The sequence below is a fragment of the Pristis pectinata genome, chromosome 11, assembly GCF_009764475.1.
Source record: "Pristis pectinata isolate sPriPec2 chromosome 11, sPriPec2.1.pri, whole genome shotgun sequence".
NCBI classification, from domain to species: Eukaryota; Metazoa; Chordata; class Chondrichthyes; order Rhinopristiformes; family Pristidae; genus Pristis; species Pristis pectinata.
In genome coordinates, this window is record NC_067415.1 from 47,800,175 (window position 1) to 47,826,894 (window position 26,720).

Below are 26,720 nucleotides of genomic sequence, written 5' to 3' on the forward strand. Positions count from 1 at the left end.
GGGGGCTGGAAGGAGAGTGGAAAAGGGAACAGAAATGGGAGGACTGGAGGAGGATCAGAAGGGGGGTGGGGGGAGTGCAAGGGGACAAGACCTAAAATTAGAAAACTCAATATTCATGCCACTGAGTTGCAGACTACTCAGGCAGAATATGAGGTGTTGTTCTTCTAGTTTGCGTCTGGCCTCACCCTGACAGTGGAGTAGGCTGAGGATGGACACGTTGGTGTGGGAATGGAAAAGGGAATTGAAATGGCATGCAACTGGGAGCTTGGGATGGCCATTGTGAACAGAGTGTAGGTGCTCTGCAAAAGATTTGCCCAGTCTGTGCTTGGTCTCGCCACTCAGAGGAGGCCACATCAGGAGCACCGAATACATTAGATGAGGTCGGAGGAGGTGCATGTGAATCTTTGCCTCACCTGGAAGGGCTGTGTAGGTCCCTGGATGGTGGTGAGCGAGGAGGTGTAAGGGCAAGTGTTACACCTCCTGCGGTTGCAGGGTAAAGTGCTAGGGGTCAGGGAAGGGTGGATGGGTGGGGAGGGATGAGCAGAACATGGAGTTACAGAGGGAGTGGTCACTGCAGAAGGGGGAAAGGGGTGAGGATAAGATAGATTTTTTTATTAGTCACATGTACATCGAAACACAGTGAAATGCATCTTTTGTGTAGAGTGTTCTGGGGGCAGCCTACAAGTGTTGCCACGCTTCTGGCGCCAACACAGCATGCCCACAACTTCCTAACCTTTACGTCTTTTTTTGGAATGTGGGAGGAAACCGGAGCACCTGGAGGAAACCCATGCAGACACGGGGAGAACGTACAAACTCCTTGCTGACAGTGGCCGGAATTGAACCCAGGTTGCTGGTGGTATCTCGTTGCAGTGGGTGGAAATTATGTATGATGATGTGCTGAATACGAAGGCTAGTAGGGTGAAAGGTGAGGACTAGGGGAACTTTATCTCTGTTGTGTCTGGAGGGAGATGGGATGAGAGCAGAAGTGCAAGAAACAGGAGATGTGGGAGAGGGCCCCATCAACCACAGTAGAAGGGAAGCCATGTTTCCGAAAAAGGGGTGAAATTTCAGATGTCCTGCAGTGGACGGCCTCATCACTGGTCCAAGCAGGTTTTGTGAATGCACAAAGAATGACCAAACACATTGACTGCAGCCATGTGCACATACATGCCCTCATACATACAGTTGCAAGAATTCTACTCTCAATGCTCAGCTCACTCGCTATTTAATGCAAGTAAATATTCTCTTCTTTGTTAGCTGCAATGTGCCTTCATTTCATTGTAGTCTATGGTGCCCTCATTATTTGTCTTGGAAAAGCAAGGTAACTCCTGGGAAATGAAATTATCCTCCACAGTTATGCATTATGACATCTGAAGTTTCCCAAGACACCAACTGAATTAAAATAAAACGAAATGTGTACCTCCCTGCAGTTACCAAGCAGTGTTATCATACTGAAAATAATAGTGAAACACACTCTGACAGAACAGAGTAGAATTTGTGCAGATCTCATACTTGAAAATCTGCCTGTATTCTTCACTTTCATCTTTCCTTCGCTCAGTGAGTCAGAAGATCATGATACAAGTCCTGTTACATAGACCTGAATAGAATCTAGGCTGAAATTTCAGTGCAGTACCAAGGGAGTGTTGCATCACTAGAGGAGCTGTCTTTCAAATAAATATTAAATCACAGATCCCTGAAGTGGAATTATTCCAATGATCCAACCAACTTCCTGAACTAACCATTAAAACACGAAAGATCATTGACCTGAAACATTTGGTTTTTCTCTCTCCATAGACACTGTCTGACCTGCTGAGTAATTCTGTGTTTCTCTCTTTATTTCCTAATGGTGACAATCCACTCTCCTTCTGTTCAAAACGCGCATAGAAAGCATTAAGTTCATCAGGAATGGATGCGCTCTTGTTGATTATGCCGCCCGACTTTGTTTTGTATCCCATTATAGCGTGTAAGCTCTGCCACAACTGACAGGTGGTCTGGGACTTTATTTTGAACCAGTACTGTCTCTTGGCATTCCTGATAGTTTTTCAAAGGTCATAATCTCAATTTCTTGTAGAGGTTAGGGTCACCTGATTGGAATGCACCAGTCCTCAACTTCAGTAGGGAGTGGATCTCCCGGTTCATCCATGGTTTCAAGTTTGGGAAACACCAATATTGTCCTCTTTGGTACACACTTGCTGATGAAGTCCGTGATGGTAGTGACATACTCATCAAGGCTGGCAGCTATGTCTTTGAACATGGACCGATCCACTGGCTCAAATCAGTTGCGTAGCTCATCTATTTCCTCAGACCAGCACTGCATCTTTACTAGACTCTGTACTAGATCCTCCCGTTTCAGTTTCTGTTTGTATGCAGGGAGGAGGAGCACAGCCTGGTGGTCTGATTTACCAAAGTGAGGATGAGGGGTGGCTCAGAAGGCATTTCTGATGGTTGTATAGCAATGGTCAAGGGTGTTAGGGCCTCTGGTGGGACAGGAAACATGCTGGTAGTACTTTGGTAACACACTCTTGAGCTTGGCCTGGTTGAAGTCACCTGCAATAATGAAGAGTGCTTCAAGGTATCCTGTCTCAAGGTTGTCGACTGCAGAGTATAGTTCATTGAGTGCAGGCTTCATGTCCGTCAGGGGTGGGATGTAGACTGCCATCAGGATAGCTGAAGTGAACTCCCATGGCAGGTAGTATGAGAGTATGATAGGTGATCTCACTGAAACATACACAATTCTTAAACGGCTTGAGGGAATAGATATGGAGTCGATGTTTCCCCTGGTTGGGGAGTCCAGAACCAAGGGTCACTGTTTCAAAATATGGGGTCAGTTATTCAGGATAGAAGTAAAAAGAAATGTCTTCACCCAGAGGGATGGATCTGTGGAATTGTCTACACCAGAGGGCTGTGGAGGCCCAATTGCTGAGTATATTCAAGACAGAGGAAACTTCTTCAATGTTAAGGGAATCGATAGATCTTGAATGCCAGAAAAGATACAAGGAGCCAAGTGACTTACTCCAGCTTCAATTCCTTGTTCCTATTTAATGTTTAATAAATAAAAATAGTTTACAATATTTACTTCCAATACAGCATATTCTAATCTCCTTCATCTAAACGCGAAACTGAGAACCTATACATCCCTGCCATTCCTCACCCTCCAATATAAGACTGCCAGATCTACAGCTTTTTTTGCCTACCTTGACTTGTGTATTTAAAATAGTCCAAGCTCCAGTTATGTTGATTTTCAGTCTTTTGAATATTGCATACCTTCTTAAACTTCTTCCTTTTTGTATATTTGGTTTTTTTTAAATCAGGTTTATCTCTCCTATTATTATAATTAAAAATAAAATTTAGTCAAATTTATCCATCAAACACCAATCCTTAAAACATCTCCTTTAAACTTTGTTGAAAGATATTTCATTCGTATTTTAGTCATCACATATTTTCATATCTTCTACTGTTTAAACTTTAATTTGAAATAGGCTCCTTTGAAATGAAATCACCTAATTTTCAATTCAGTATCTTTATTCCAACCTCTCTTTATCTATTTTCCATGCAAAGCATTCCCCAGGTGCTCTTCCACTTCAATGTTGCTTACTTGTCTAATTATCCAGAACTTAGCCTTTTTCCTTGTTCTGTATGCAAGGTATTGATTAAGGAAATAACTCCTGATGCCTTCTCAGAATTTAAAGGGATGAATATATTACAATGGGTTAATTGGTCTTCTCAACAATTTCTTCTTAGTTGACTATGTTCAGGAAAAACAATGTAATCAACATTCTATTAAATCACGTTTATTTGACATGTACATTGGGGTGGACTTCAGTGTGTGGCTGACCTCAGTTCAAAATTACATGCTTACCTCTGCAGAAACCATTGGCACAAACCAAGTGGAACAACACAAACCAGTCCTATCCAAAAGATTGAGCAAAAAAAAATGACTAAACACATGCTGCAGGCTCTTGTGACTATACCCTTCCATTCAAATCAAGGGGAGAACATGTCTTTAGCCTCAACAAACCTGGTGCAGGACTTTCTGGCAACTGCAAAACCCAAATGTGTACATGTGTACAGTCCATTTAGCCCAAGTTCCCTCTCCCATGCTAAGCCCCATGAGTCTAGCTCTGGAACACAGCAGGCTGATTGCAACATCTGGATTTCCATGTTCGAATAAACACATGTATAGAATGGTCCAAACTTTGCAGTTAGCAGTGAACCACTTGCAGTTGAAGTAAAGTCACACTTGGCTTGTTCACATCCCTGAGTGAGAAGTTGCTGGAAGGTAAATGACCTGATAGTGAGGCCTAACATGATGAAAGGCCTAAGAACATGAAGGAAACAGTACGTGAGGTGTCACAGAGCAAGCACCGCCATCAAAAATGATGCATGGCTAAAATGCCCCCAGAAGCAGCCTGAACAGCGCAACATTTAGAATGAATCGGACATTGCTGTCCCAGTAGGCCAGCCCAGAACTGCTGCTTGTGCTCTCCCCACTTAGCTGGTTCAACCAGCAAACCTACTCCAATACTTGCCATTTGTAAAAACTGGCAATGATTTGTAATCATTTCTAAATATTTCTGACATTCGGATACATTTAAAAACTATGAAAATTGAAGGATATAATTAAAACCTAAAGCATAAAACATTAAGTTACTAAAAATCATGTCACCTAAAATATTAAACTGTGTCATAATTAAATAAACAACTTCCAGCCCATTTTCCTCAAACTTTTGCCCTAAAATCTTCAGTAAAGTCAAAGGGGCCTTAGATCGTGTATCACGTCTGCCCTGGCACACCAGCCCAGAAGCAATTCCTCAGCAGGTTGCCAGGGAATCTCAACAAGATTGGGCTCCACTGCTGGATTCTATGTGGCGTTTACTGGCACAGCAAATTCAGATTTAATTCTATTGGTGGGTCCAGGGCATTTGGATTTGACAGTACATGTGTTCCAAGTCCTGATCTTGGTGCTCTTTAATTGGCTAAGTGCTGGTGGTCCTGTTTGACATCGGCAAACCTGACAACTTCACAGTTATTATCCTGCAAAACACATCAACATCCACAGAATTTTCAAACTTTAAATATTTGAAACAAACCTTGCATCATCCCACAATATTAATTAGCAGTTTGCTGCATCGTGGTTTTATCAGAGGAATATAGAGCATCATAGAATACATATTTTTACTCTGTAATTATATTCCTAATTAAAGATGCAGCCAACCAAAAGCTCAAGTGATATGGCATCTAAGTGCACCACTGTAACTTATCAGGTGTGCCTCATTCATGACTTAATTATACTCCTGGGTACTTATAATGCATCCTCTACTAACTTGCTATTTTTTAAATATATTTCATCAGTAAACAAAGCTGGTTCTTCTACTTGAAAAAAAGAATGAACACTGCATGCATACGGATGTGCATTTCACAGCTGGGTAGCTCCTCAAGCTTGTTTGCCAAGGTTCAAGATTAATAAATACTGCCTGGTTCTCGGGCAACAAAGTGCCCAATGATGTCAACAAAGCAGCATGTGAGATGTTGTGGAGCAAGCAAGCAGCAACAACACAAAATGATACACTGCTAAGATGATTGCAGAAGTAGCTTGAACAGTGCATCGAGTAAGGAATGCAATGAATGAAGACAAAAAGCAGTTTAAAAGCTAGCTATAAGTGTAAGATCATATCCAGTGAGGAAAATTGCAGACCAAGAGTTCCCACTTTGGGCACAAATGACTAGGTACAGGAGTGAGGTAGATCGGCTGGTTGAGTGGTGTCGTAACAACCACCTTACACTCATTGTCAGCAAGACCAAGGAATTGATTGTGGACTTCAGGAACGGGAAGTCAGGAGAACACACACCGGTTCTCATTGAGGGGTCAGCAGTGGAACGGGTGAGCAGCTTTAAGTTTCTGAATGTCAACATCTCAGACGATCTATCCTGGGCCCAACACATTGATGCAATCATGAAGGCATGCCAGCAGCTCTACTTCATTAGGAGTTTGAGGAGATTATGTTATGTCACCAAAGGCTCTTGCAAATTTCTGTAGATGTACAGTAGAAAGCATTCTGACTGGTTGTATCACATCCTGGTAGGGAGACTCCAATATACAGGATCGAAAGAGGCCGCAGAGGGTTGTAGACTAACCCAGCTCCATCATGGACGCAACCCTCCCCACCATTGAGGACATCTTCATTAAGGGCCCTCACAATGCAGGACATGGCCTCTTCGTGTTACTACAATTGGGGAGGAAGTACAGGAGCCAGAAGATCCACACTCAATGTTTTAGGAACAGCTTCTTCCCCTCCGCCATCAGATTTCTGAACAGTCCATGAACACTACCTCGTTATTTCTCTTCTGCACTATTTATTTTTGTAACTGATAGTAATTTTTGTGTCTTGCACTGTACTGCTGCTGCAAAACAACAAATTTCATGACATACGTCAGTGATAATAAACCTGATTCTCATCCTTGTGTACAGTGCATTTGTACCAGGATAGTCTACCTGTGTAACATTTACAATCCAAGGAAGCTTGAGCCCTCTTCAGGATCAGCTCTGGTGTTGTTGAGACTGGAAACTAAATGCAGCTGCTGAGGCAATCAGCCTTTTGAAAGATTGAAAACCAAAAAGAGAACAGAAAATGTCTTCCATTGAAAATCTGCTAACTGATGTGTGATGTCATCAAGCATTCAATAATTTAAATAGAAAGTTCTAACGAAATTGGGGTGAAGAAGCAAGCATGTTGAGAGCCAGCAAATACAAGTCACCATTATCACCAACTATACGAGCTAAACTATCCTCCTTTTGTGTAATTAGTGATCCAGGCTCAAATTGTGCTGGATTTCAGGTGTGTTACACCCTCCCAAAAGTTTTTGCTCAAACCATAATCCCAGACATAAAATCTCCTTTGAAACAATGCAGTCAAGCAGTATTTTAGGCAATTGAAAGGATTTGCATTAACAAATATTCCTTGATAAGAGTAGCAACACGGTGCAGTTTTATTGTGGCTGAAAGTAAGCATTTGCCATCAGCATTTATTCCTCTGAGTAACACGAAATGAATACAAAACCATTTACAAGCTAAACTGATGTACAATAGTTAATTTCATAAATTAATTTAAAAACTTAAAAGCTCTTAAAAGATAAGGTAACCCTTTCATGCCTATGTACCCCAAAGAAAAGCTAAAATTTAAGAATCTCCAATAGGTTCATAAATGGGTGAATTTGGCAAAACTTGTAATGGTAATGCAATTCCTCAATGTGGCCAGCGTTAGGAAAATTTTCTTTATTAGTTAAGATTATAGAAAAATGGAGACAAAAGAGACTACAGATGCTGTAATCTGAAGTAAAAACAAAATCAAACTGCTGCAGGGACTCAGTGGGTCAGGCAGCATCTGTGCAGGAAAGGGGATGGTCAACATTTCAGCTCGAGACCCTGCATCAGGACTGTAAGGTTGTTCAAACATGCTTTGTGCTGGATGTAGACTGCACTTGAAATTCTTCAAGCCTTGACATTGTTTTGGCCTATTTCAGACAAACTGCATCAAAAAAAAGTTAAGCATAAATCCTGTCTATTTTTTTTTAAATGTGGAGCAATTTCCTCAGAGAATAAAATCATGGCAAAAACTGCAACTTCCCACCACTCTCCTGCCCAACTCGAGAGTCACCATACATTAATACATGAGGATTTGCCCCTGCTAAAGGAAGATTAAGAATTCAACTTGCACCAGTGTCAAATTAAATTTACTGAGTTGGCTCCAACAAGCTAGGCATGTTACTTTCCTGGACTATTCCTCCTTATCTGTCTGGAAAAAGTGAACTAAACTATTGAATAATTTGGAAGTGACTCTACTTGTATCACACATGAATCACTTCAGAAAGTGACACAGAGCTAAGCACTTTAAAGAGTTGACAAATGAAGATTGGCAGTAAAGGCTTTGAATGCACTGTGTATGGGCTTTCTCAAAGGTTTTGACACAGATAAAGAGGGAATGGAGACAATGTAGTTCCTCTGTGTGTCTGCTGTGGGTATTTCACAGGTTGTACTGCAGCTAATGTTATTCTTGGTGCACAGTGATGATTTTAAATCAGGATGAAAGGTAGTAAAGCTTAAATTTTCAAACACGACCAAATTAGGAACCACAGCCAATGATTCTGAGGACCAAAAAGAACTGCAAGATATTGTATGAAAGATAAGGGCTCAGATTTTCAAAAAATCAACAGACTTCCATATGGCTCTAGCTGCATCCCAGATTGCTGAGATGTTTTGGTTTATTGCAACCAGCATAGAATAAAAGTCTCTTTTTAATATAGTAAATCATAGCAAGACCAGAGTTGGAGCACTGTATGGGCCTATGCAGTAAAATATAAATATAGTGCCACAGTTATCACTTCCCATCCTATCCAATTCTAAGACATTCAATGAAACCTGTAAAAGGCAGACTTTTCTTTGGCCAAAAATTGGTGTAATACTGGTCCAATTTAAGGTGGTCAAGTTGGTGAAAATACCCCTTCCAACAACCAGGGTTCAATAATTTCATTCTCCCTGCAAAAGCACCATCAGGACAAAATCACTTTTTACTAAAGCATCTGATCACTGAAGGAGGTAGATTCATTCAGGAAGAGGGTCAGGCAAGTGATGGAATGAAGAGCTTATCAGGCGATTATTTCCAGCAATTATCATCTGGCTGCCCACAGCACAAATCTGAAATGTTTTTGGCATACATTAAAACTATTGGCAAAAGAGACTTCTCCATGTTCCTTGACACTGCAAAATATATATTTGAAAAATTATGAACATTGATTTTATTCTAAAAATAAACATTTACAATTTATATTCATTGCATTTTAAGTGATACGTTTCCAATACAAGAATGGATTGTCCTTTGGCAAGAGTGGTGAAATTCATAGTAGAATTTTGTTTAAAACACTACTACTATACAGACAATGCAACAAATTGGCCTCTGACATTTTTTTTGAATTAGGGTTTGCTCTCAACTTCTGCACAAGATAATGGAAATATTTCCAGATCATTTTAAGGGGAAAAAATACTGTCCAGTGAAAATTTCAAAGGCACATGAGAGAAATTAGCATATATATTATATATACTGTACCATTGGGCAACAATACTCTTTAAACACATGTCAAGACCAGTAAGAATGGAACTGTAATTGGACAGAAAAATGTGAAGCATTTAACCCTGGTTGGATTTACTCCATTTTAAATCCATTGTAGCCAAGATGAAATTTCTTCATGAAACGCTTTGTAATTTTTCTCTCATGCAATAGTTGGTCGAGTGGCCACGTAAACAAACAAAACAATCAACAGCACAACCACAGCTAACGTGGGAAACACTATGGTGGTGATCTGACTTCGAGCTTCTTGCATGGCTTGCCGCCGTTCCTTTTTGTCTTTCGAAGTTTCCTTTTTTGGTTTTCCTTTCAGCTGCCTCATTTTTTAGTGTTGCAAAGTGATAAACAAGAGTTGCAAAGTACAGTGCAAATAACACTCAACCTAGTTGATTGTCTTGATTCTTAATTTGTACTGCAGTGGCCGTCTTGAATGCGCTACTCTTTCATTTGATTCCTTCTGTTCTGTAAAACAAATAATTACACATTTTAGAGGTGTATTTTTTTTAATTCGTCCACAATGAACACTTGTTAAATGAGAATTTTCTTTCCTGAACCACGAAAATCACCACTTTTCAGCAAAAGTATTAAATATACACTGAATACCAGTAACAGTTCTTAACAGTTAGTCTATATCGTGGGTATGGTAGCATCGTGGTTAAGATAATGGCTAGTATCCCAGGGCTAAAACTATTGATCTGGAGACAAGTTCAAATCCCACCTGGGAAGCTGGGAATCTAAACAATTAAACAGATCTAGAGAAAATAAACAGGTGTCATAGCTACTATGAAACCACTGAACTGTGATTAAGAACCCATGAGATTCATCAATGTCCCTTGGAGAAGGAAATCTGTCATTCTTAACCTCATCTGACCTGCACATGACTTGAAGTACACAGTAATTTAATTGAGTGAACTCCTTTTGATATGACCAAGCAGGCAAATAGGAATAGACAATAAATGCTGGCCACCCTATGAATATCTACATCCTATGAACAAATTAAGAACATTTGGTTTCATGCTAGTTTTAGCACACTGCATATAACCTTGATAATTTTTCCCAATTTTGTGTTTCTGAAAACAACCAGTTTAATGGAAACATGTCAATAATTTCATGATTATTCAACAATCATTCAGAATGAGCCTAGATTTTCCCATTAGGTAACAGCAGATTTACAACATAAAATGCTGTGAATTCTCAGCAGGTCAGACAGCATCTATGGAAAGAAACCGTTAATATTCCTGGTTCATGACATTTCATCAGAATTGAAAAGTTAAAAATCAAATATTCTTTAAGCTGCAGAGAAAGGAAAACCACAGAGAGAACATGGGACATGTCTGAAGGAGGATGAAGACAGAAACTGACAGACACAACTGGTGGCGTCTTTGAGAGAGATTGGAGAAATCTTGTTAATCACAGTTAATCTGTGTTAATTAAGAGAAAAGGGAGAAAAAAAGAGGAAAAATAATTGTTGGGACAGTAATAGAAATCACTGCAGATGTTGGAATTCTGAAGCGATAGATGATGCAAGTTGTGATACAAATTGAAGAATATCAAGTTGGATGTTGCAACACCCATTCTCTCCTCTTTGAACAGTAACATAATACATATCATACATTAAATGTGTCTAAAAAACCAGTAGTAAAACTTTTTCTTGCATTCCAGTTTCTGATTGGACAACAAAAAAAACTCATGAAAGATTCTTATTAAAAAGCAGTTCTGGGGAAAAATAATTTATCACAACAGTCATTCCAACTTATTGCATCTCCCTGACAAAATTGAGGTAAACCCTACAATAAATTGAGCATAACAGTCATTGGTTTCCTAGCAAAGTGTCCTTTGTGTTATTTTTGCTTGATACACAAATCTTTTGGAACATCCTAAATGAGAACTCTGCAGATGGTTTAAAACTAGATCTGTAGCTTCTTTGAAAAAGGACCTATCTGCTTTGGTAGATTTTCCAGATCTATTCTGACGTCACCTCAAACAAACACAATAACACAGTCTTCACCATCTTACCATCTTGTTACCTGACACTTTCCTGCATGAAGAAATCGCACTAAACATAACAAGAAACATCAAGGAAGATTATCTGATTTTTGTTCAATGACGAAACATCTTAATACCTCTTGATGACTGTTTTGAAGTTACTGGGGGTAATGCAGAACTTTTCTGTCTGTTTTTTTGTCCTTTTTTGGCACTAATCAATCCCTACCTGCTCCTTAAATGAGTTGGTTTGGTGTCAATCAAATTAGTGGATCTGGAGTCATGTATCTACCAAGTGGCAGATTTTCTTTTCCGAAGGGTATTAATGAACTAGATGAGTTTTTAAAGACAATTCACTAGTTTTTTGGTTGCCATTGATACTTACTATTTATTCCAGATTTATTCCCCATCCCCCATCCCCCCCCATCACCCCCCCCCCCCCCCCCAAAAAACACCCAAGCAGCTCTGGTGGGCATCAAACTCTTGTCTCTCAATTGAAGGAACTAAGTGCACTGCAGCCAAACTTACAAAGGTAGGTAGATTAATAAGCTGTGAGGACCCCGTAAAGGATAAGGATAGGTTGAGTGGTGAAGCAGGCTGATGGAGTATAATGTGGGAAAATGGAAGGTTACCTACTTTGGTAGAAAGAATAAATTAAAAAGCAAATTACTTAAATGACATTAGACTATAAAGAGATTTGGGAGGTGGGGGAAGGTTCTAGTGCATGAAATATAAAGGGCCAGCATGCAGGTACATCAGGTAGGAAGGCTAATGAAGTGTTGACCTTCATTTACAGTATGTGTGGTGTAGTAAAGTTAAGTTTTGGTGCAACTTTACAAGATGCAGGTGAGACTGCACCTGAGATATTGCATATAATTTTGCTCTCCATATTTAAGAAAGGACAGAGTCAGTTCACCAGGCTGATTTCTGGCACATGGAGAAATGATGGACACATACATGAGTTTCAAAAAAGAACAGGTGATCTTTTTGAAACATACAAGACTCTGAGGTTGATTCAGAGGGTGGATACTGAGAGAATGTTCCCGACTGGGGCTAGCTAGAACTAGAAGATATTGTTTATAAAAAGGAGTTGCTCATTTAAGATGGAAATGAGGACTTTCTTCTCTTAGGTCATGACCCTTTGGAAGTCAGGATCGCAAAAGGCTGCAGAGCACTGCAGACTCAGCCGATTCATCACAGGCACAACCCACCCCCCACTGAGGATATCTTCAAGATGTGGTGCCTTATGTTACTGACTCAGTGAAAGTCCCTTTAAGATAGAGAGTGTGTGTGTATGTGTGTGTGGGGCGTGCTTACGTCAATAGAAGATAAAGGACGTAATGACGTTGTTGAAGAAGGAGAGAGAGAGAGAAGGGAGAGAGACACCAGCCTGCTAGTTTTCTCTATCGATGGATGAGAAACAATAACTGTGTCTGCCACTGAAATCCATGTATGGAAGTTGGAAGTAATCCGGTGGAGTTCACTTTGTTGCTGACCTGTAGAAGGAAACAGGTATTTGTGTGTGTGGACGACCACGATTTGGATGCTTTTCGGGGTGAGGAAGTCACTACCGAGTAAACCCTGAAGTGTCGTTTGGGTTCCATCGTGGAACATTTGGATTTCGTATTTACTCTCTCTATGTTTCTCTACGTCTACGTCTTATCTTCAGACAACGATGGTTGTTGAAGAACCCCTTGCTCATGTTTCACCTTATGGCTTGCGGAACTGAACTTTAAAAACCATTCCTGAACTTGGAGTTTGGGACTTTGCCACACACACACACACACACACACACACACGAAGAGTTTAGTTTTGGGGTTAATGTTCAAAGTTTAACATTTTTGAATTCTAACATACTAACATTTTTACTTTTATTTTACATATTATCATAAGCAGTGATTAATAAAATAGTTTTTAACACTGAATCATGCTCAGTGTGTTTCTTTTGTTGCTGGTTCGTGACACTTAAGAAGGCAACATCCATTAGTAAGGACTCCCATCATCCGGGACATGCTCTCTTCTTGTCACTATCATCGGGGAGGTGGTACAGGAGTCTGAAGACTCACACTCAACGATTCACAAACAGCTTTTTCCCCTCCTCCATAATATTTCTGAATGGTCCATGAACACTATTTTGTTGTTCCTTTTTGTTTTGCAATATTTAGTTTTGTAATTTAGAGTAATTTTATGTCTTTGCCGTGTCCTGCTGCTGCAAAACAAATTTCACATCATACAAGTCCATGATAATAAATCAGATTCTGATTCTCTACCCCAGAGAGCTGTGGAGACCAAGTCACAGAATATATTCAAGGAAGAGCCCGACAGATGTTTGAACTACAAGAGAGAGAGCGGGAAAATGGTACTGAGGCCAAGAATGAACCTTATTGAACAGAAAAACGCAACAGGTTTGAGGAGCCATTTGACCTACTCCTGCTTCTTGTTTTTGTTCGATGATCCAGGACTTTAACATAATGACTGCGTCACTGTGTTCATTATCAACTTTGAAAAGTAACTGAATTTCAAAATTTAGATTAAAAAGAGTAGAAATACAAAACTGAGTTCCATAAGCATCACCTATGACAAAACTGGATTGGAGAGCTCGAGTTACAGGGAGAGAATGGATAGGCTGGGTCTGTTTGCCCTAGAGTGAGAGAAGCTCAGAGGTGACATGATAGAGATGTATAAAATAATGAGGCATAGGTAGGGTAGATAGCCAGAGTCTGTTTCCCCTGATAGGGGTGTCCAAAACTAGAGGGCATAGGTTTAAGGTGAGAGGGAGGAGGTTTAAAGGGAATTCGAGGTGTTAACTTTTCACACAAAAAGAGTAGCTGATATCTGAGCCAACAGAGGTGGTGCTGAAGGCAGGAACAGCAACATATTTAAGAGGTATCTAAACAGGTACTTGAATAAGCAAGGCTAGAAGCATCTGGAAGTAATGCAAGCAATCAGGATTAGTATAGATGGGCATGATGCAGTATGCTAAAGGGCCTGTTTCTATGGTGTACAACTCTCTGACTCTAATTTTCTCAGTAAAAAGTCAGCAACATTAAAATTGCCATCAGAACTAATTTCTGCACCAGGATTTTTAAATTTTGGAATTAAGACTAAAGACATGAAAATTGTTGCCTGTTGATCAGTGACAATTAATAAGTATTCTTTTCAGTTGGTATACAGTTTGTATTTAGAGTCCACAAGGGTGCAAGTGTGAACTGAGCTCTCCCCTTCTTCCATGAAGATCAGCAAAACTGGAGATATCCAGTTGCTCATGATTAATTTTTATTATGTTGGAAGTGAAGAAATTAATCATTTTGCCATGCAAGAATAGCAACACAAGGATGCATGGCCACACAGTAGTTGTTGCTGCTGCCTCACAGCTGCCAGGGCCTGGTTTTGATCCTGTGTGGAGCTTGCACATTCGCTCTGCGACTACGTGGTTTCCTGCCCGGTGCACCAGTTTGCTCCCACATACCAGAAGAGGTAGAGTTGAGGGAGAACAAGTTGCAGAGGATATAAAGAAATAAGAGGGATGGTGGGGGTGGGATTAGGACTGTTCCTCTGCAAGCTGGCATGGACCTGATGGGTTGAATGGCCTTCTATAATGTAACATAATAAATGGGAAAATTAGCACCCATAGGGATCATCAATGCAAAGAACTAACTCACTTCATTTCATTCTCTAGAGGGATTTTAAATTAAAAAGTGAAAATTACAGACACTCCCAGATGTACAATGTATAATTATTCTGGTGTATAACTGAGTATATGAAAACACAGGTTGGAAGAATAAAAATTAACTTGGAGGAAAAATTCCATTCTTTATCATATAAGATTTCAAAAGACATTGCTAACGCAATTAGGGAGTTGAAGGAAATACGTTAACACAACAGATCAACGTATTTCTAACACATTTAACAGTTCTCATTATATGTGCAATGCTGTTAAATAGTTGCAAATGGGCAACTAAATCAACAAAAATGGATTTTCATGACAAGCTTGTTTAGCATTTTAGCACAGTAGTATAAAATCTCAATTTGCATAATTTTATGGAACACAACCAGTGAAGTTTCTTGCTACATTGAATTGAACCTCAACTTTACAAAGGCTAAAAAAAATCTGTTTGCGCCAGTAGTAGGAGAAGAAGGGACAACAAACGACAAGTCCAACAGCTCACACTGAACCACAGAAATTATAATGCGGAAATGTCATTTGCCTAAATGAGGCAATGCTGTGGCTAATCCACCATATGATAAGACCATGGTAGATGGCACCAATTCTAACCTCATTGGCAAAGGAAGCAATCTGGAATATGAAATTTATCCCATATTTCAGTACTGAACAGAAAACCAACACTGCAAAAAAACATACAGAATTGGGGCATTTACTTGTCGTTCATTTTGCTGCCATCAATGGAAAAATGGTGATATAAACTGCATATTATAAGCAAATTAAGACAAAAGGGAGATTGGGCAAATAAAATTGTTCAGAGTATCCTATCTACTGTATAACAAACCATCACTATAGCTATTTTGTTTTATAATCCTGTTTATAAAACAGGAATTATATAACTGGAGTTAAAATTAAAACTAGACTTAAGAAATAAGGCCATGGCTGGCTGGGAAGTAACAGCAGTTCCAGGCTAAAGAGTCCCATTAATTTCTTCAATAATTTTGATATTACTAATACTTATTGCTTTTAGCTACACATCCATTTTAACTCTATGTTTATTCTTCACTATTTCTTGGAGGTTTTTTTTGTGTCCTCTGTGATTCTTACTATTCCCTGTCTCACTAAATATACAGCAATTGTTACTTCATCTTAGAAAACTTGGACAGCTCAGCCATGAACATTGCAAAACATCTTCTACACCCATCACTGTATTAGAACTACAATAAATCTCTGAATCTAATATGGGCTAATGCCTCTACTTCCACAGAAAAGTGTGAAATTTAGGGAATGTCTAAACTAATTTGCATTTTTGCAGCATTATTTTACCCATGCAATATATTTAAAATTGCCGTTGATTCAGTTTATTTACACATTTAAGTGACCGTTATCAAAAAGCTCCTTCCAAATGTGAATGATGATATACTTCCTTGAGTCCTGTAACGTTATATTATCACTTAGAAAGGACGGCAACCAAATCACCATGTTACTTTCAATGTTGTCTGAAAGTGCTACTATACCCATAATTTACTTTGTTTTTTTTGCTTTAGACAATAAAGGTTGTTTACTAGGACTTTAAACCTGCTGCCATACTGCAAAGCACTTTATAATGAGTGTTGTTTAGTTGACTTGTAGTTATGACAGAAATATTGCAAAAATTAAATAATGTATCCAAGAAGGCAGAGCACACAAACAGCAAGTTTTTGGTGTGCACAATTAATCTCAAGAAAAGTCCTGAACACTGAAGTGACAAATAGATTTAGAAAATGCAGCATCCAACTTGATGAGTCTCCTTGCTCTGGGAGCTTTATCGGTCCCTTTCAGCTAACACTGCTTCAGAAACAAAAATGTTACTTTGGAATTATTTACTTTTATTCTAATTATATTTCAAAGTTTTAAGCCTGTCTCAGTAGGAATTTGAAGGTGCTGGCCAGGAAAATCTTCAAAAAATATTTGGTGCACTTTTATTGACTACTGTCTCTTCATTGCTGGAAAGGGATACAAAATCTAAATGGCAAAAGATTGTAAATTGATTTGGGGGTCCTTGTGCACAATTCGCAAAAGATAGCGTTGAATGTACAAGCGATTACGAAAGCTAGCGATTTTGTTAATTGCTCAGAGTCAGAGTTATACAGCACAAAAGCAGGCCCTTAGGTCCAACCCTTCCATGCCAAACAAGGCGTCTTCCTGAGCTAGTCCAATATACCTGATATTGGTCCGCATCCCTCTAAACCTCTTCTATCCATAAACCTGTCCAAATATCTTTTAAATGCTGTAACTGTACCCACCTCTACAACTTCTTCTGGCAGCTCGTTCCATTTACCCACCACCCTGTGTGAAGGGTGGGGAATTGAATACAAAAGTAGCAAAGATGTGCTTCAGTTATATAGAACATCATTGAGGCCACATGTAGAGGACCACTTAGAGTACTGATCTCCTTCAAGGAAGCTTGCTACTCCAATGGAAGAAATTCAGAGGAGATTTATTTGACTGTTACTTGGAATGGGTAGGTTTTCTTAAGAAAGGTTGGACAGTCTAGGCTTGTATCCACTGCAGTTAAAAGAGCGAGAGATGACTTGATAGGAACATACAAGATCATGAGGGATCTTGACAGGGTAAGAATGGGAAAGATGTTTCCTCTTGTGGGAGAAACTAGAACTAGAGGCCAGTGCTTAAAAATAATTGATTGTCCGTTTAAGACTGGGATGAGGTGAATTTGTTTTGAGAAGTCTTTGGAACTCTCTCATCAAAAGAAAGTGGAAGAGTCTTTGCATATTTGTATAGTTTTAAGATAGAGGTACGGTAGATATATTCTTGATGAACAGGGAGATGAAAGATTACCCCAGGTTTGAAGAGTTGAGGTTACAATCAGGTCAGTCATTATATTATTAAATGCTGGAGCTAACTTAAGGGGCTAACGTCCTATTTCTGCTATAAAATTAATATATTCATACATGTTTAAAACTGATTTTTTTGTTGGAGATTGTATATTCTGTATCTGTTGTAATTTATTGCTGCTTTGTGAATATAAACACGGCAGCCATTTGTAAAATACAAGTTGCTATGTGGCAGAAATCTGCATACAAAGTGCATTCATAGGCAGAAAAACACAGAACACGTAATACACAATAAGTGCTCCAATTAAAGCAATATATTGTCCTGTAATATAATTACCAAGTAACGTATGTTATTTTTAATTGCCATCAGAACATTTTATTTGCAATCATAATATCTTGGAATTGATGTGGTTTCTACAAAAGGCTCTAATTTCACTTTAAAGCTTAGACGTTTACTCCAAACTATAAAAATTAAATGTGATTTATATAAAGGGCTATGTGATACAATCTAATATGGTTCTGAAATTGGTAGAGAAAAATGAAGCCCACCCAATAATGCAAAAGAACCAATGTAATCAGTGGGACAACATGTGCATTAAATTGAAAGAAAATCATTTCAACCTGACACACATTTAGTTGTCCATTTTTGCAGGAAAAACATTCAAACGTGAAAAACTGAAGAGCTGCAAGATGCACAGGAATCTGGGGGTCCGAGTGCATAATGACTAGTGTTAATCTTATTGGCAGAGCTGGTGTAGGCGGCTGAGTTGCCCACTCGTATATTTGTATGGACATACATGGAGCTATACATCCTTCTTTGCTCTAGGGTCTTAACTTTTAGCAGCACTGAATTCTGAGAACTAAAAAAAACTTACTAAATCATACTGAAAAAATCTGACAGTTGAGTCAACATTTACTTATTTTAGCCTAATGTATTCACCCCACTGAAACAATAGGCTGCAACATGTGCCGAAGTATTCCCTGGTTAATAACTGAAAGCATCTACATGTGTGACTTCCACTCAGTATGGCAACAATTCCAAGATAAGGATATGCTAATAACAAAAAGAATCAAATGAATTATTTTTATACACCAAGTTCTAAAAACATTTTTTTAAATGACCTGGAAAGTGTCACAGTACAAAAATAATGCCATGATTCTACAGTTTAGCAGTACTGAAACAATATCATAAAAAGGATCTTCAAACAGAGCCTCCCAAGCATACCCTAAAGGGATTGGCAATACAGCAACATTCAAAATGACTCGAGTACTTAACAGGATGAACCGTCCCTCCCGCCTAACCACATAGGACGGTGTCAACTCAAAACAAAATTCAAGAAAAAATTACAAATATGAAACTGATGAAGTGGTAGCCAGAAGCTTCCTATCCTATAGAGCCACTTGTCTAGGTCTGACATTTAACACACACTTAACAGAGTAAACAAAAGGAACCCAGATTCATACAATTATTTAAATAGTAGAATTTAAACAATTTCCAGTGTCAGTATCCCAAAATTCTCTATACTTATTTCATGCCATTATGCACATATTATTTTTTTTAAAATACAACCATGGTATGAAATTAGACCCTTTTGTCTGAATACTATTACTTGCCTTGAAAAAGCTGGAAGCCAGTTAATATGAATACAACTGCTAAAGTTAATTGCTTTGGTATAGCAATGAAGTTAACTGTTAACCTTTTCATTCATTGGTTAATATGACTCTTAAAATTGTAGCATCTTAAAATAATTGCTCACCACCATCACGTCAAGGCAACAACCAAATTATGAAACTGAAAAAAATAAAGTGCCTTATAGGGAACCCTGATAATTATTTTTATTAATCTGGGTGGCAAGTTCCAATGAAAGTTAATCAATCTGACACTTTCACTATCTACAGTTGGCCTGCTGCATATTTCTTTTTGTTTGTTTGCGTTGATGTGAAGATATGAATAAGAGTCAAATGAACAAAAGCACATAGTATCACAAAGTCATAGAGTAACACAGAATGGAAATGGGCCCTTTGGCCCAACTTGCCCATGCTGACCAAGGTGTCCAGCGAAGCATCATAATGGTTAAGAAACTGGATCAGTATTTAGTAACCTGCATAATCATCCACAGACACATTCAAAGATATGGCAGGTGATCCTTGAATTAAATAAATCTGGAATAAAAAGCTAGAATTAGTAAAGGTGACAATGAACCCAATAGATTGTCATGAAGGAAATATGTCCTCCTCAGCTGATAGGTCCATACCAAACTCTAGACCCACCAATATGCTAGTCTTTAACTTGGCCTGCTAAACCAGGAGTTTAGGGGCAATTTGTAATTGGCCCAACTTAGCTGGGGATCACACAAAAAATGTTAAAGTACACAGTAAAAATAAGCATTGATATGAATTTTAATAGCGCAACATGAGAAGAGCAATGAGAATTAGCCTGGTAATTAAGTTGCTGTAGTCTTTAGTTTTTTTAAAATTATTAGTTTTTAATACTTTGATAACCATATACTGTGGAAACAGGTGTGAACATATCTGAATATAGAGAGAATTTGGACAACCCTGAACAACTATAATGCATTGGTTCTTCAATTATCAGCACCTTGTGTAAATGTGTACATTTTTTAATAGTTTATCCAAGTTCAATGTGCCTAATAAATCAAACAAAAACTAAGTTTTAAATTTTCAATAACCATTAAAGGGGCAAATGGAATCATAAATGAATGCATCCACTAATGAAATAGGCTCTCAAATGACATTTTTGAGTATCCACATAGTTGGTCACAAAATGATCATATGTAACATTGGGAGAGAGGTTTCTCTGGATTTATAATCCAAGATGAGTTGTATGACCTTTTCTATCAAAACCCACTATGGATTAAATCCAAGTACAACTACATTAACAATACCAACTTTGCAGCAGTGACAAATGATTTTGTGTATATGTTTAAACATCATAATGGAATTACACACCTCATATAGTCCACAAAACTTACCCTTAATGTATAACCATTAAATCTCCGGTAATATTCTTTTTCAGACAATGCAATCAAATCTTTTCTCTCAATGGATCTTTGGAAATCTCTTCCAAAGGAAAGCAGAAGCAGAGACTTTGTACATTTTTAAGGTAGAGGTAGATGGCAAAGAGGTGACTTGGTATGCTTAAGTGTGAATCTGTCAGAAGTCAGTTCAGTCAGTTGGGAATTGTGCAACATTGAGCAGAAAATAGCATCCTCTTTCTCTGTCAATTTTAGGGATAAACATTAATGTAATTGAATAAAGTTTTTAAGGTATAAATTTGATACCTGACATTCTTCTACATGCCTGTATCAACACTGAAGGTGTCCTGTATTTCAAACAGGTTTAGTTTCACTTCTATGTCTCGAATTTGCTAGTCCACCACCCCCATCCAGAACTACTGCCTGTGACCTCTAGTCATCCCTCACCTGTACTTTGCAGGTACATGTTGGGGGCCATTCTCATTGGCCCAAATCATCCAAAACCAATCATGGCAGCTGGGCTTCCAGAGGTTTAGTAGCCAGCAAGGCCAGAGTCATTTTGCTTTGCAGAGACATTTCAAAACTATTAAGTGAAGTAAATAATGAAAAATTTTTTAAAAATTAACCAAAAATATAGTTTAAAACATTTAACTAAAGCAAAATAATTTGAAAGGAAATTGAATTCATCTTTGCCTCCTCATCCACAGCTAAATGAGTCTCAGATCCTGCACCAGGGTTAACCTAGTGCAGAATCCAAAAAACAATTTCCCAGCATAACTGCAGGGCAATCTTAACAAGACTGGGCTCCACTGCTGAACTCCAAGGGTGCACCAAACTAATAGCACTCTGAACCTTGTTACTCAGTCCAGCATTTCCACATTTGGCAATGGAGGTGAAGAAGTCACAGACTGTCAGTGATCTACTCCAGTATGATACATGACTGCCTTGCTAAGGAACGCCAGGATATAATTCTGCACAAGCTGCATGTTTAATCATGAGAGAAAGAAATAAGTTATTGGCTAAGAATTTTCAAACAAACCAGGTAAAACCATTAACAGAGCCAGTGGACCATGCAACAACTAAATAAAGAATGCAAAAGCCAAGCCCTGGGAATAAGAGACTGGCAGTGGGAAAAAAATTTCACATTTAGTCATAAATAACTATCCACTCATGAGACGACAATGAAAAGCTGTAAAAAGGATGCAATGCTGAGGAATTCACTTTAATTATAGTCAGAGGTTTCATCCCAGCTTTATGCCCATTGAAGACAGATTCTCCCACTTAGCATTGGATCACATATGAATACAAATGAAAACTTAAACATTGTTACCCATTAAGAAATTCAATAACAACTCTGCACAAAGAAATGGGTTACATTCACAAATAAGCAATCTCCTTTTTAAAAGTCCATTGATGCACAATGTAAACACATAATTAAACTCCACTCATGACCCATTCTCCCAAACACTCCCTCTACCCTGCCCACAACCACCCTCCTTCCTCCCACACAGCCCCCACCCAACAATGCACAGCCACCTTCTGTCTTTGCCATTCCACCTTCAACCCATCCCAACATCACACTCACTTTACCAACTGCACAACCTTCTGTCCTGACACAAGGTTTCCACCCAAAACATCAAATTCTTTCCCCCTGCAGTCACTGCTCAATCTGCTGAGTTTCTTGCCCCAAATTTCAGCATCTGCGGTCCTGTATGCCCCCCTCCCGTTCCAATCCGCTTCTCCTCCATCTCACGCAGACCCCATCTCCCACACCTGCTTCCCACCTATCACTCCCATCCATTACACTCCCCACTCACTCAAACAACTGCCTTTTGCTCAATCATTCAACGCTTGCCTCCATCCTGTTACCCCCGGGTCTCACCCCCTCCCCTTCTGTCCACTCTCCCTCCCTCCCCCCTTCCGCCCCACACTCCCTTCCCCTCTCCGTACCATCCCACTCACCCCACACTACCTCCCTCCCACCTCCCCACCCCCCACACCCTCCCACGTGCCTCCTCTCCCTCCCCTCCTGCCCCTTTTCGTCCCCCTCCTGCTCCCCCTTCCCCAACCCCTGCTCCCTCCCTCCCAGTCCCTCTTCTCCCACCAACCCCTCGACCCTGTATGCCCCCTCCTAATCTGCTTCTCCTCCATCTCACGCAAACCCCCATCTCCCACACCTACTTCCCAACTATCTCCCTCATCCATTGACTCTCCACTCACTCACTCCAACGACTTCCTTCTGTTCAATCATTCAACTCTCACCTCCATTCTGTTACCCCTCTCCATCGCCCCACACTCCCTCCCTCTCCCCGCTCCAATCCCTCCCCTCCGCACCCCCCCACTGCTCTCTCCCTCACTCTTCTGGCATGCACCCCTCACTCCCCCAACCCCTCCCCCTACAGTCCCTCCTTCTCCCCTCCCATGCACCCTCCCTCCAGCTCCTTTCCCTCCCCCACCTCCCCCTTCTCCCTCTCCTCCACTGCCCCTCCCCTGCACGCTCTCATCCAACCCCTCCGCCCCCTACTTCTGCCCCCACTCCTCCCACACTCCCTCGCAGCTCCTTTCCCTCCCCCACACCCCTCTCCTCCACTGCCCCTCCCCTTTCTCGCCCCCTTCCACTCCCCCTGCCTCCCTTACCACTACCGCCACTCCCCGGCACCCTCTCGCTGCCCCTCCTCCCAACCCCCTCACCTCTCCCTCACTCTAGCCCCCTCTCCTCCCCACCCCTTCTTCCACCCCCTCGCCCTAACCCCACCCTCCCCCCATACATCCCCCTCCTTCCACTACCCCCACTCTCCCTCCCCTTCCAGCTCCTTCCACTCCCCCTCTGCCCCATCCCCCTCCTCCACCTGCTCCCTCTCCTTCACCCCCAGCCCCCCTCCTCCACTACCTTCTCTTCCTTCACCGCCCCCTCACCCTAGCTCCCTCTCCTCCCCTACCCTCCTCCCCCCACTCTCCCCTCCCACACTCCCAGCTCCTTTTCCTCCCTCTCCACCTCTCCCCCTCTGCCCCTCCTCCCCCTGCTCCTTAACCGCCAGCTCCCTCTCCTCCACTACCCCTCACTCCTTCCTTCACCTCACCCTAGCCCCCTCTCCTCCCCCACCCTCCACCACTGCCCCCTCTACCACCCCCTCCCCCTCCCAGCTCCTTTCCCTCCTCCCCACTATCCCCACTCCTGCTCCCTCTCCTTCACCGCCCCTCACTCCTCCATCGCCCCTCCCCCTTCCCACTCCACCTCCCCTCACCCACTCTCCCCTGCCCTTCCCCACCACTCTCCTCTCTTCCCACCCACCTCTCCTCCCTCCCCCACCCCCCCACCCATCTACCCACACCCACCACCCTCTCCCCCACTCTCTCTTCCTCTACCCCCTACCCCCCATCCCCTCCCTCCCAGATCCTCTACTCCCTCTCTGCTCATTCCTCTGCCCCCCCTCCTCCCTCTAGCCCCCTCTCATTCTCCCCTTCGGCTCACTCTCCTTCCGCACCCCCCATCTCCCTCCCTCCCCCAGTTCACCCCCTCCCGCCCCTTCACACACTCTCACCCCTTCCCCTGCCCTCACTCACTGTCCCCCTTCCACCCGCTCCCTTCCCCACCAGCTCTACCACACAAACATCGAATGCCTGTTCCTTAACTCTCTTCCTGATTTCTTCTAACTTTTCCGCTGCCTCCCGCAGTGAACTCACCGAGCCGCCTCTGCCTCAGTGGGCTGCAGACAGCAGCTGCCCGCCGGGACCGGTCGCTCTGCGGCTGCCGCTCGCCAGGCTCGGCTCCGCCGCCTCCCGCCCGACCCTTCACCCTGATTACGTGGCACCAGGATCGCACTCCAAGCAGCAGCGACCGGAGCAAAACCAGCGCCCCCTGGCCGCCGGAGGGCCCGCATCCATTCCCCACCTCTATCCGACACTACAGCGCCCTCTGTCAGCCCACAGCCTCGCATGATAAACATAATGAGATTTCTCTTCAGGAGGTGGGCAGCCCCCTAGCCTGAGGAAGATATTTTGGTTACTTTGTGGACCTCCTGTGCAGGAGCGGACATCCCATGTTGTGGATACCCTAGCCATCTCCCTTTCTGGGCAACCCTGGAGGCTCAAGGTGGCGCAGTCACTCGTCCAACAATTCACACAGGCATGGATAGAGAAATTACCACAAGATGTGTTATAATTTTGCTGGACACTAGTTCTTTCGCACATCAAACTAATACTGAGCGCAAAAAAACAAAGACTCAGTTATTTCGTGAGAGGACAAGTCAGGTGGGAAATCTCATATTTTGTTTATTTGTAAACAAAAAGGCAGCTCTGCATATTTAAAAATGTTGCAATTAGTTTGACTACAGTGATCATAATCATCACTGTCAACAATTTCCAATATCGAGAGCATTGTGTTGAATAACATTAAAACCAATGACATATATAACCTGCAACAAAAGGAACTTTACAATATTAATGCATTTCATAGATGATAACCCCATCTAAATATGCATCCCCAGCATGTTAATTTTTATCACATATTCTATTACATACCAGAAGTAGTCCATGATCCTGTTGCTATTGCTCTGCCATTCAATAAGAATGCTTATCTGATCTTTGACCTCTGCCTCACTTTCCTAAACTGATCCCCACAAGCCCTCCAGTCCCAGCAACATCTCTTGCTTAAGCACATTTTTCCGATAGTATGATGATCAGAACTGCAGGAAATATTTCATTGGTCTCACCAACTCTTGTATTTGATGCTCCACCTGATGAAGGCAAGCATGCAACATGCCTCCTTCACTACCTTGTTTACTTGTGTTGCCACTTTGAGGGAAGTATGTACTTGTACCCCTTGGTTCTACAACTCTCGGGGCCCCGTCATTTACTGTGCAAGTCCTGCTCTGGTTTAACTTCCCACTAGTCTAAGTTAAATTCCATCTGTCACTCCTTTGCCCACTTCTCCAGTTGATCTCGATTCTATTGTAACCTCAGACAACCTTTTTCCACAGTCTACCACACCACCACAAATTTACTAATCATGCCACCTACATTCTCATCTAAATCATTAATATAGATGACAAACAACAGGGCACCCAGCATGGATCCCTGTGGCACACCACTGGTCACAAACCTCCAATCTACAAAACAGCCCTTCTCTACCACCAACTTCTTCCTCCAAGCCAATTTCGCATCCAATTGGCTAGCTCATCATGGATCCCATGTGATCTAAATGGGATCCCATGTGATCTGAAGCTCATCCAGATATTCATGATAATGAAGCTACATACAGTGACCTGTCTGTGTGAATGGCAAACCAGACCTCCCTGTTAGCAGATAGAACAAATCTCCCAGCTCACTGCTTGATCTCCTGGACATGCACCCAAGCCCTTTGTTGTTTCATTCCATGTAGGAATGCTGCAATGCCAGCAGAGTTGCTGCCTCACAGTTCCAGCAACCCAGGTTCAATCATCATCTCTACTCCTTTCTGAGTGGAATTTGCATGTTCTCCCTCTGACCACATGAGTTTCCACTAGGTGCTTTGTTTTCCACCCACATCCTTAATACTTGTGGGCTGGTAGATTAATTGGCCACTGTAATTTGCCCCTAAATTGTACACGAATGCTAGAATCTGGGGAGAGCTGATGGAATGTGGGGAAAATAAAATGTAATTAGTGTAGGTGGGTGCTTGTTGGTCAAGTATGGACTCAGTGGGCTGAAGGGCCTGTTTCCATGTTGTGGTACTCTATGACTATGATTTAATTAAACCACCATCTGAAGTGAACTCCGTTCAATAGTAAATCCTTTGGGTTTTGAACTGAAGGCTCTAAATCAATTTTAATAGGATATGGGCATCACAGTCACAGGATGCACAAATGGCATATCAGGAGTTCTGCAGAATATGACTACAGCAGCCCTGATAAAACTATAGAGAACATAATAACACAGTGCTCTGCACACATTTGGCAGCGACACTACAGAGATACACTTCTTCTCAAGAACAATACACCAATTAACTAGCTTTAAACTGGATTTATAATTGTTGTTGCAAGTCAATGATATGAAAAAAATAAGAAGCTTTGAATGTGGAACTTTGTTTTTAGCAGAAATCCAAACTGTAAAAGAAACTTAATAATAATAATGATAATTGGATGAG

General features: G+C 41.1%; 1 long non-coding RNA gene across 1 annotated transcript; it reads right to left on the reverse strand.

Annotated features, from left to right (window-relative positions):
- Positions 1-6,963: 6,963 nt before the first annotated feature.
- On the reverse strand, positions 6,964-24,417 carry LOC127575826 (uncharacterized). The gene is made up of 2 exons (XR_007957131.1): positions 24,281-24,417; positions 6,964-9,581 (listed from the first exon to the last, which is right to left on the reverse strand). It is a non-coding gene; the product is annotated as an uncharacterized LOC127575826 (long non-coding RNA).
- Between the last annotated feature and the right edge of the window lie 2,303 nt (positions 24,418-26,720).